The sequence below is a fragment of the Octodon degus genome, unplaced genomic scaffold (genome assembly GCF_000260255.1).
Source record: "Octodon degus isolate 3935 unplaced genomic scaffold, OctDeg1.0 scaffold00058, whole genome shotgun sequence".
Taxonomy (NCBI): Eukaryota; Metazoa; Chordata; class Mammalia; order Rodentia; family Octodontidae; genus Octodon; species Octodon degus.
In genome coordinates, this window is record NW_004524634.1 from 4,213,856 (window position 1) to 4,225,472 (window position 11,617).

General features: G+C 47.6%; 1 protein-coding gene across 2 annotated transcripts in view; it reads right to left on the minus strand.

The window, feature by feature from the left end:
• Sfxn5 (sideroflexin 5) overlaps positions 1–11,617 on the minus strand; it is a 115,583-nt gene that overhangs the window by 69,276 nt on the left and 34,690 nt on the right. The window lies entirely within an intron of this gene.

Genomic DNA, 11,617 nt, shown 5'->3' on the forward strand with positions numbered 1-11,617 from the left:
TTTTCGGAGGTAGGCTGCCCAGATTGCTGGCGTGGCCACTGCTGCTTCTGAGTCTCGGTTTCCTCATCTGTGAAATGGGCATAATGGCCATGTTGCCAACCTAGGACTTTTGGAGAGGTTTCTGAAAAGTGCTTGAAGCAGAGTCAGCTTATAGTAGATGCTTTGTAAGTGTTTATTATCACTGATATTGTTACTCCTATGTTGTTACTGTTATAAGAAGGTTCTAGGAGAAAAACTTGCTTTCACATGTGAATAACACTGTGTCTTTCTAGCACAGCCAGGGGTAGAGGGCAAGCCAGGAAAATAGAACAATTTACCAGTTCCTTCAAATGATATGAAAACTCTATTGCATTAACTCTAAGGCACGACTGGTCCTAAGACCCGCTATCATGTACTGCATAAGAAGAAAGAAAAGGGCCGGTGAGATAGGTCAGTGGACTAAGTGCCTGCTTTAGCAAGCTCAGGGACCAGGGTTCAATCCCTGGTTCTTCATGCAGGGCTGGCCCCACCCCCACAGTGTGCTGAGCCAGCAGATGAATCCAGGCGTGGCAGTGCACACCTGTAATCCCAGTGCTAGGGAGGCTGAAAACAGGAGGATCACCACGAGTCTGATTTGAATAGGGAGACCCTGTACCAGATACATAAAGTGAAAAAAAAGAAAGAGAAGGAGGAGGAGAGAGAGGAGGAGGAGGGGGAGGACGGTGTAAACACTTACAAAGCATCTACTATAAGCTTTGTAAGGGGAGGAGGGGAAGGGGAAGGGGAGAGGGAGGGGGAGGGGGGAGGAGGAGGAGAAGGAAGGAAGGAAGGAAGGAAGGAAGGAAGGAAGGAAGGAAGGAAAGAAAGAGAAAGAAAGAAAGAAAACTGGGATCTAATGCCAAGATCCAAATCAATTATAGGATGTATATTTTAGAGATTTTAAAATGTGATGAAACAAATCTTTTTGAATCAAGAAAACACACTGATACTGTGTGCAAGCCAAAGGCCAGTGCATTTTTAACGGAGCAAGAAGGGTGCAGAGCTGGGAGAAAAAGACCACCTACAGCTGGTGTTGAAAGTTTTGCAATGTTATGCTTCACACACATGGTAACAGCGGTCATCTGGAACATAAAACAAGCTGCTGAAGTTAAGAAGGCTGCTGAGTAGTAAAAATAGAAAGTATACAATTAATGTTAAAGTTGATACATTTTACTCATGGCTGAGTCTCTCAAACTTTAATTCACAGCTTAATTAATGTTTATTTTAGATAGGCTGCAAACACACTTGATTATCTGCTATTTCAGGCCAAGAAGATTAGAAGCAGTTAAGTTTTTTTTAAAGAATAATAATAATAGGGAAACAGGATTGAAGAGAGAATGATAAAACAGTGCAGAATCATGGTGATCAGAAAGGTGAGCTTGGAAGGTGCATGCCTGTAATCCCAGCACTTGGAAGGCTGGGGCAAGAGGATCTCCGAAAGTTCAAGGCCAACCTGGGCTACATAGTGAGACCCTGACTGTGGAGAAAAGAAGAAAGGAAGAAAGAAAGAAAGGCCTGAAAGAAAGAAGACTGAGAACATATAACAGAGAGGGTAAAATTACATAAGCCTGGTTCTTTGCTCTCTGGAGCACATCTGCCATGTCCAAGTTTGGTCCAAGATAAGATTCTGGACCTGAGCAAATTTAAGACATCCCCTCAGCACCCCCATCACAATTTTCCATTTCTGGGTCCTTTCACCCTTGGGTTTGCAGTCCAGCCTCTGGGAGGTAGGAACTTGCTCTTTGGTACCAACTCCTCACCCCTTCCATAGGGCCTGGTACACAGTAGGTGCCTAATAAGTATTTGGTGAAGAAGTCTCACATTCTAAAATAGAAATCTACCCAAGGCTCAACTGACTTTTGGTTAAACATGGTGGCACAATGTTCAGGGTTCTCTCCTTCCCTCCAAACCCTCCAGCAGAGCATAGCCAAGCAGCAGGCCAGCCGAAGACCTTATAGAAGCAGGTGGGAGATGCCCACAACTCTGAGTGTGGGCAGCTGATGATGACTGGCCAGCAGCACCATGGGGGGCGGCAGTGAGCCCCGTGTACTGTAGATGAGGCTTGGGTACCAGGAAAGCCCAGTCAAGCAAGGCTGAGGCCAGGGAGACCCCAAGCCCCTGCACAGGAGATGGAGATTTATTCTCTACAGAGGTAGGGTCAGAGCAGCCCAGCAGTGCGGCTTTCCTTTGTCCAGCCCTACCTAACACAGGCAGGAGGATGAAGACCCCTTCTCCTTCAAATGCTCCCAGAAAGACAATCCATAGAGGGGCTGCAAGGACATGCTACCAGCATCACTGAGAAGGAACCCTCATCCTAGGGGCCTGGTGCACCATGATTGCTGTCTTGGTTTTCTTAATATCTTTATCTTTGAATTTGTGCTGTGTGCGTGGGGCGCAGTGGATAGTGGGGCACCTGCTAGGGGCCGGCAGCCTTGGGTCACACATGGTCCTGCCTCTGACTGCCTCCTGCCACCTTGTGGGCCACCCAGTGACCACTCTGGCAGGGCAGGGAAGAATGGGCAGGGCTCTACACGGAGCTGCCCGGCTCTGGGTGCCGTGAGGGAAGGGGGAAAGCAAATAAAATAGCAAATAAAAAAGAAAGCAAATAAAAAACACCTCGCTGGAGAGGGGGAAAGAGGAGGAGAGACAGAGAAGGGGGATGCAGAAAGAGACAGGGAGAGAGGGAAAAGGGGGAGAGAGGGAAGGGAGACCCTACCGAAAAGAGGGAAGGGTAGTGTTTTAGGATTTGTGATTTTCTTTTCCTATTGGGATGTGTGTGTGCGTGTGTTGAGGTACTGGGTATTAAACCCAGGACCTTCACTTTTACTACATCCCTGTCCTTTAATTTTTTTTATTTAATTAAGCTTTTTGAGACCGGTCATGAAGTTGCTAAGTTCAGGCTCGCAGTGCTCCTGTCTCAGCCTCCCCGAGTGCTGGATTACGGGTGTACACCTCACCTGGCTCTTTTTTCTGCTTTGAAGGAGGATCCTGAATTCTCACTGTGCACTGAGAGCCTAAATGATGCAGTTGCTCTGCCTATACATACACTGATATGTGGAGGCCCCAAGTGAACAACAGCTGCTCAGTGAAGCAGAGAATGGGATTCCTGAAATGAGACAAGACAGGAAAGAAAACACTAAAGATGCTACAGTACCTTCAGAGAGTAAGACAAAAGAAAAACAAGATGGAACGCAAAAAATAAGCAGGGGGACAAATCCCAGCCCTGTCAGTGGACGTGTGGCCCTGGGAAAACTATGCTGCCTCTGAGCTTTAGTTTCTCCATCAGTAAAATGGGTTGATGTGGGAGTGGGGCAGAGGCAGTGCGTGGTGTCCCCTGATCTTGCCTGCTTCCCCCCCCAGGACAGATATACCTGTACCTCCCTGTCTCCCCGCAGGCAGGTGGCCCCTGAAACAGTGCTGGCTGTGGACTGAGGGTGGAGATGACCCCCACTTCTCCTGGCCCCAAGGCCTCCCACAGAGGATGCCATGGAGGACAGGGAAGCCCATGGAGATGGCAAAGTCACAAAGTAGAGGAACACAGGCCCTGGACGACAGCACATGCCAAGCTGGCGAGTCGTACTGGATTCAGATGTGAGTGAGTGAGTAACAGACCTTAGTGCCGTGTCTGCAATCTGGGGCTTCGTTAGAGCCCTTGGCTCAGTATGACTAATACAGTGGGTTAAATGAGATATGCATATATAAAATATTTGACTCAGAGAATGTGCTCAGTGTGGTTGACTAAAATAGAGGAAGAAATTCAAATGAGCACTATTTTTAAGGGATTTAATCATCTTCCAGAGTAACTTCATTTCCATTGTCTCAGCAAGCCTGGGAGTGGGGAGGTTCTTTTCACACATAACTCATCTCAGAGAGGAAGTAGCCCTGCCAGAGTCCCCGGGGCCCGCAGGCAGGACGGAGAAGGTCCTCCCTACCATCCCACACCCTGTGGAGTGGACAAATGGCTGAGGCTGTCCAGGATGACTATAGGGTCTTAGTCTTGAAGCGCTGGCCCTGTCCTGAGGTCCCAGGTACCTTACGAGCAGAGGCTCCCTAGCAGGCCCTTGATCAAGTTCCAGCGCAGTGGCAAGTGGCTGTGTGTTACGGATACCTGCAGGGCCCAAAGCACCACAGATAAAGGCTGCAGCAAAGCCACTGTAACTTATGGGAGAAAAAAAAAAAAAAGCCACTGTAACAACTCTGTGCTTTTCTGCATTGCTGAGCCCTTTCTTTCCAATGAGCTATTAGATTTTCACAGAACAGATGAGAAAGCCATTGCCAAGAGCCACACCTGAGTTTGCAGGAGACCAGAAGGACAGCTCTGACCTCTGCCTCAGATCTGTTGGTCCCATTCACCCACCCCAGCCATCCAGCCCCATCTACTGAACTTGTGCTGTCTCAAGCTTTGTATGTCTTAAATTATCTAATCTCTTTCACAATCTAAGAGTTGGGACTCGTGTATCTCCCATTTCCTGATGTGGAACTGAGGCAGAGAGGAGTTAAATGACTTGCCCAAAGTCCCAGAGTGTGCACTGATTTGTACACAAGCAACCTGGCCCCAAGCCCTTGCTCTGAATCACCACACGCACCTGTCTCTGACACCCAACACACACACAAGCACGTCCCATGTTCCGTCTCAGCGCCTGTGGAGCAGCCTTCCTCTTCCTAATGGAAACCTTGAGGAGTAAATTATAAACTGCCCTGGGCTGCAGTAACGGCTCAGTGGTAGAACTCTCGTCCAGCATACATGAAGCTCCATCTCTAGCACCACAAAAATAGAAAAATAAAATAAGCTAGCTCTCTAATTGGTGAACTTTTATTCTATTTTCCTTTTTTATTTTGGGGAAAATATATGTAACATAAAATGTACTGTGTTAGGGGCTGGTGAGATGGCCCAGTGGTCTAAAGCACTTACTTAGAACAAGCTTAGCAAAGCACAGGGACCGAGGTTCAATCCCCCAGCACCACATGCCAGCCAGCCCCGCCCCCTGGTGGGCTGAGCTAGCCACACACACACACACACACACACACACACACACACACAAATAAATAAACTTTTTAAAAAAATGTACTGTGTTAACCATGTTGAAGTGTACAGCTCTGTAGCATTAAGTACATCATCCTGTCCAGCCCCAGGAGTCTCATTTTCCCCTGCTGAAATTCTGTACCCACCAAACACCTTCCCTGTTCCTCTCTACTCCTGTGCCTGGAGACCATCAGTCTACCTGCTGTCTATGAAAGTCGAATACACTAGGTACTCAAAGTAACTGGAATCATAAAGTATATGTGTGTGTCCTATTATTGTCAGAACTATTATAAACCAGGTTCCAGTGGATTTCACTCAAGATATCATCATGATATCGTAAGCATTTAAAGAAAAATGGTAACTTATATGGGTGCCTCTGGCATGATGCAGAATGGAGCAATGGCTCCTCCAAGGAGGGCAACTGCGCAACTGGGTGATGGAAGAGGGAGGCTTCTTTTTCTATTTTCTGTTCTTTTTATACCTCTAAAATTTTATATGTTGTTTATACATCACCTACTCAAATATAATTGTTAAAAAAAAGTTAAAGGTAGGGGTAGGGAGTGGCTCTGTGATCCAGTGCTTTTCTAGCATGTGTGAGGCCCTGGGTTCTATCTTCAGCAGTGCACAAGGGGGGAAAAATAACATTAACACTAGTGGGCCTAAGAGATAGCTCAGTAGAATAAGCACTTGCCTGGCAAACACAAGGCCCTGAGTTCAATCCACAGTACTGAAAAAAAGAAAAAATTAACCACTAGAAAAGTAGAAAGAGCTGGCACAGTGGCCCATTCTGTAATCCCAGCACCCAGGAGGCTAAGGCAGGAAGACTGCCACAAGTTCAAGGCCATCCTGGACTATATGGCAAGTTTGAGTCTAGCCTGGACTACATAGCAAACTCTTATCTCAAAACACTAAAAGCAAAAATAAGGTGCTTAATATTCAAGCACTAAATCGACCCCTATGACTCAGAGCATTTACTGTCCAAGAAAACCTGTCATCTTCATTGTCAGAGAACGGCACCTGGAGGTGAATGCTGCTACCCTACGTCTCCCCGACTTCTTTGCAGTTCAGCTTGTCCAAGAGACTGGGCCCCACCTGGCCCTGGGCGGGGAGACGTGCCTTTTCCTTCGGTGCCTTCCCTCCTTCCCACACCTCTTGTCCCCTCCTACAAGCCTGAGCAAGGATGTGGCCACACAGATAATTCATCACTCAAGAAGACAGCAGAGAAGCGTCGTGGAAGCAGCCTTGGCTCCTGCAGAGCACAGCCACTTCACCACTGCACTGGAGCTTAGAGATAAACTTATGTTACACTTTGGTATCTTTTTATTACAGCACTTAAGAGAACTCCCACTAGTATAAGGCTTTTCAGTCATATGAAACTGCCTCTCATAATATGAGCAAAGGTTTTCCAGGGATGAGAGGAACAGGTAGAAGTCAATATGGTTTCTAAGGCTCTTTGGGGTGGGGGGTGGGGGCTGGAACGCTGGGGATTGAACATGAGGTCCTTGCACTGAGCTACATCTCTGTCCCTTTTTAAAATTTTGAGACAGAGTCATGATAAGCGGCTATATTGCCCAGGATGGGCCTGAACTTGCAGTCTTCTTGCCTAAGCTTCCCAGAGTGCTAGGATTACAGATTTGCGCCTCCACGCCGGCTTCTAGGGTGCTTCTTGTGGCATCTGGCAGTGTACCAGCCTCAGTACACTGAGAAAGCTGAAAGAAAGATCTCTATTTTCAAAGAAAACTCTTAGCTCTGATCTGATCTTGCCTGGGGGCTCCTCTCATCTCAGGGTGCAGAGACAACAGTTGGGGTTATGCACCTGGCTCTGCCACGGGCTTGCTCGACCTTTCTGGGCAAGTCACCTCATACCTTAGTTATGCGTGGTTCAAAAACAAATCAGGCAGGAGGTGGAGCAGGTCTGTCCAGGGTCCCTTCCTGTCCTATAGTCTGCAGTGCCAAGACCAAGGTAAGGACACAAGTCTCACTTCTCGGGTCTGGGCTTTCCCCTGCCACCTGCTGGACCCACAAGTTAAGTGCTAGATGCAGAAATGGCGGCCAGCACTGCCCCCAGGAAGTGGAAGGCCAACTGAGAAGCAGTGGGTGGGCCGCCCACACTGTGAATCCAGGCCCAGCATCGTCCCCACACATAGTGCACAGAAACCTAACTGCTTTAAGCTGCCATCCCTGATGTGATCTGCAATCACCTGGCCTCAGCCCAGCTCCCTCTGTGCCTCTGGCTGAAGGGGAAAGTGTGCCGCCCTGATCCCTTGGGACACAGGCTCCAGAGACACACCAGGGTAAACACACGATTTAGAACTTAGCTTGATTTCCCAACTTGGGAAATGAGGGCGGAGCCCTTGGGGGGCTGCAGCAGTACAGAAGTTTACTGATTTCAGAAATGGCCAGGGTCTCAGCTGAGCAGCCCTCTGAACTCTGAATCTGTGTAGAGACCAAGATGAGGGCCAGCGCGGGGTGCCGCCTGCTTCTAGGAGTGCAGGGCACCCAGAGAAAGAACGAAGAACCGCTGCCCAGGCTCCGCCCCCCGTCTGGCTCTCTCTCCTTCCCCTCTGCCTTCTTCCAAGCTGCTTCTCCAAACCTCCTAAGGCAGCAAAGACAGCCTATTTAAAACAACCTCCAGAAGGTAATTAAACAGAGCCTGAAGGGGATCCTTCTGTAAGGCAAAGGATGCCTCTGTCAGACAAACAAAAAGAACTTCTAATTTATCATTTGGGCCAATCACATTATACTTCACCATTAATTTTGTTGCCTTGGTAACTCCCAGGTAATTTGTATAATGGAAGGAAGTCTGTTGGGGTGAAGGTACCCCCAATTCTACAGACATATGAAAGGAGACCCCGCATCTGCTTCAGCACTGTACAACCTATCCACACGGCTTCTCTCTTGTGAGAGAACAAACCCTAGAGTTGAATGGAGTTTGAGTTCTAGATCTCCCACTTGCTTGGTTTGACTTACTCCTTCTGAGTTCTGCTTCCTAATTTGGAACACCAGGACAATGAATATTAACTTTCAAGGTTATCGTCACAATTGATGCTTCCTTTATTTAGTAAATAAACGCAGTGGCACCTTGGTACATGAACTTAATTTGTTTCAGGATTTTAGGGATAATGACTGTGTTCGTGTTTGTGTGAGGAAGATGGTCCTGGTCATGTTTGTCACCTAATGTGGAGTTTGTGAACAGAAGCAAAATTCTGCAGAATGCTTTTGTTCATTAACTACATTGTTTGTAGGGCTGCCAGATAGCTCAGCAGACTAAAGCGCCTGCTTAGGCCAAAGCAGGGACCGACCCCCAACCCCTAGCATGCCATGCTGGCCCCCGCCTCTGGGAGCACGCTGAGACTGTGACTAAGACTAGGCACGTGGTGGCACACCTGTATCCCAGCACTTGGGAAGCTCAAAACAGGAGGATCACTATGAGTCTGATCTATGTAATGAGACCCTGTAGACCTTGTACTAAATACATTAAAAATATATAAATAAACAGTTTGCAAACAAATGCTTATGAACCAAGGTATTAGTACTGTATTTATTGAGCATCTACTATGTGCCAAATAATGTTGTAGCTACTAAGGATACATCAGTGGTGTAAAAACAAAACAGTCTGATGTTATGGAACTTATAGGCTAGGATGGGGACAGAAAATAAACAATGAAAATAAAAAGTAAATTCTCTTGAATGTTAGGAGATTAAATGCTTCAGGAAACAAGAGAAAGTAGGACAGGCTAAGAAAATAGGGACTGTATGAGATAGAAATTATAGCAGTGAGGTGGTCAGGGTGGATCTCTGAGACGAAGCTGGAGAAAACATTTAAAGGAAGGGGTGAGCTGTGCAGAGGCAACAGATGGGATGCTACTCTGGCAGACAGAACGGCAGAGGTGGGTCTGTGTGGCTGGTCTGAGAGGGAGCACTGAGGCCAGCGCCAGCAGGGGACTGCCTAAGGGCAGAGTGGAGGAGACAAGGTCAGAGGGGACGGAGGACTTTGCAGGCTGTGTTTAGGGCTGTGGCTTATCCTTTGAGTGGAAAGGGGTGACACTACAGGGTTCCTGCTGGAACTGAGGCTTCCATCTACGATGAGTTTGCACGCAGGGGATATTTGGTAACGTCTAGAGACATTTTTGCTTGTTGTGTGGGAGGAAAGGGTATTCCTGGCATGTGGTAAGTAGAAACCAGGGATGAAACTAGACAACCTACAAGGCACAGGCCAGCCCTACAACAAGGAACTATTCAGCTTCAAATGCCAACAGTCCCAAAGCTGAGAAATCCTGGGGCAGAGGAACAAACAATACAAAGTGTGTTTTCGCATGTCACTCTGATGGCTTCACTGAGAATGGATGCAGGGGCCAGGGAGAAGACAGAGCTCAGCAGGGAGCCACTGCTGTGGCCCAGAAAGAAGATGCACCATAGCACTCAGGACTCTGTACTGCAGACTGTGCCTCCATGAACACGGGTCACCTGCCCACTCGTGCTGATGGTCAGGGCCATGCTGGATGGCTAGGGAAAAGCAAGGTGCTACTCAGACTCCCAGTTTCTGAGGCTCTGAGGAGACCAGAGAATCTACTTTGCCTTCCCCTCAGCCAGCTTTGACAAACCCGCTGACACCCACAGTAGATCTGGGGTGCAAGTAATTTTAAGCCTCCAGTGTTTACTCTGCTATTTTCAGCAGTGTCCAAACATGACTGACCCATTTCCTCGCTGCCAGAGGAGGAGACCTCAGGATCTCTTCCATCCCAGCTGCATACTCTCCTTGGCAAGCCTGTGACAGTCATCATCCTGCTTGCAATCCCCAAGTTGCCAGTGTGCTGCGCTGTGGGCAGAGCAGGACTTCCCAGGGGCTGGCTGGCTCCACGTGGAATGATGGTGCGGCCCCCACTCGGGAGCCTGCTGGGTTTCCCAGAGACCAGCTCACTGCACTCCGATTACTTCAGTAGCTTCCAGGGAGCTCTCTGGAATGGACCTTTCTCTTCCAGAGCACCCACCGGCACTGCCATCTGGCTGATGTTCCCACCCTGCCGCTTGTACATCACTCCCTTGCTCAAGACCTTGCAGGAGCTGCTTCTTGCCCCATGTGCCACACTCAGTAGCTCTACTTGGTCTACAAAGACTTTCACAATCTGCCCCGTGACTTCCCATCTCTCAGCGTCTACCATTGTAGCTATGTCTGCCCCCCTTTCTCTATGTGTCTCTCTACTCCATTCTGCTTCTCAGCTATCGTTCATAATTTACAAGGACTATCAATCCAACTGGATCAGGCCCACTGTTTTTTTTTTTTAATTTTTTTTTTTTAACATTTATTTAGTGTGTGTGTGTGTGTGTGTGTGTGTGTGTGTGTGTGGCCAGCTCAGCCCACCAGGGGGCGCGGCCGGCTGGTATGTGGTGCTGGGGGATCGAACCGCGGTCCCTGTGCTGTGCTTTGCCAAGCTTGTTCCAACTAGGTGCTTTAGACCACTAAGCCATCTCTCCAGCCCCCAGGCCCACTGTTGATTCCGCTTCCACACATTCTTCCTATGTAACTTCTCTGAGCCTCCGTTTTGAGCCCGGGTATGATGGCGATGGTGCAAGCCTGTAATCTCAGCACTTGGGAGGCTGAGATCTAGATGACGGACCTCAAGATACATGTGATTGTTAATTGTGATATGTCAACTTGAGTGGATTAAGAAATGCCTAGTGGATTCATGGAGCACAGTTCTGAGCCTGTCTGTGGGTGAATGACGTGTAGGCCACAGACTGAGGAGGAAAGACCCAGCATAGGTATAGCACCAATCAATAGGCCTGAAACCTGAAGAGAATAAAAAGGGAAAGAAAGAATTTTTCCCTTTGCTTCCTTGGAGGGGCTCCAGTCCATTGCCTTTGAGCATTTGTTGCTCCAGTTCCTTTATGTTCCCAGCACAGAATCTTGAGCCCTCTAGTGCAGACTCCGGCTTTTCGATGCAGAGTCACACTGGGCTCTGCCATAAGCATGAGGCCTTCAACATTTGACAGGATCCTCCATCTCTCTGGTGTGCAGATGGTCATTTTGCAATCTTCCACCCCTGATTCCACATTTCATTGTACACTGACTTAGTAAATCCTTTTATATAGTCCTCCTAAGTGATACAGGCTTTAGCACCAGAAGTGGTTCTAGAGAAACAGAATTGTAAAAATGAATTTCTCTTATCAGTGTAGTAGTTCCTGGAGTTGGTACTCTAATTTGATAAGATCTACAGTTGCCACAGACTCACCTTCTGATAATGTAGAGAATACTAATAGCCTGCGGTGTGAACTTTTAAAAGTCATGTGAAATCTGGGCATGGTGTCACATGTCTATAATCCCAGCAATGAAGCAGGAGGATCTCTATGAGCTTTAGGCTAGCCTGGGCTACATAATGAGTTCAAGGCCAGCCTGAACCATATAATGAGACTCTGTTTCAAATAAATAAACAAACAAACAAAAAGAAAAGTCATGTGCAATATAGATCCATTTAATTATTCTAATTTACCACTTATGAGATGCAAGAAATTTAGTGACTCTAATTATAACATTTTGGAATATTTTTGGAACAATGGGAAAATATAACAATGCTG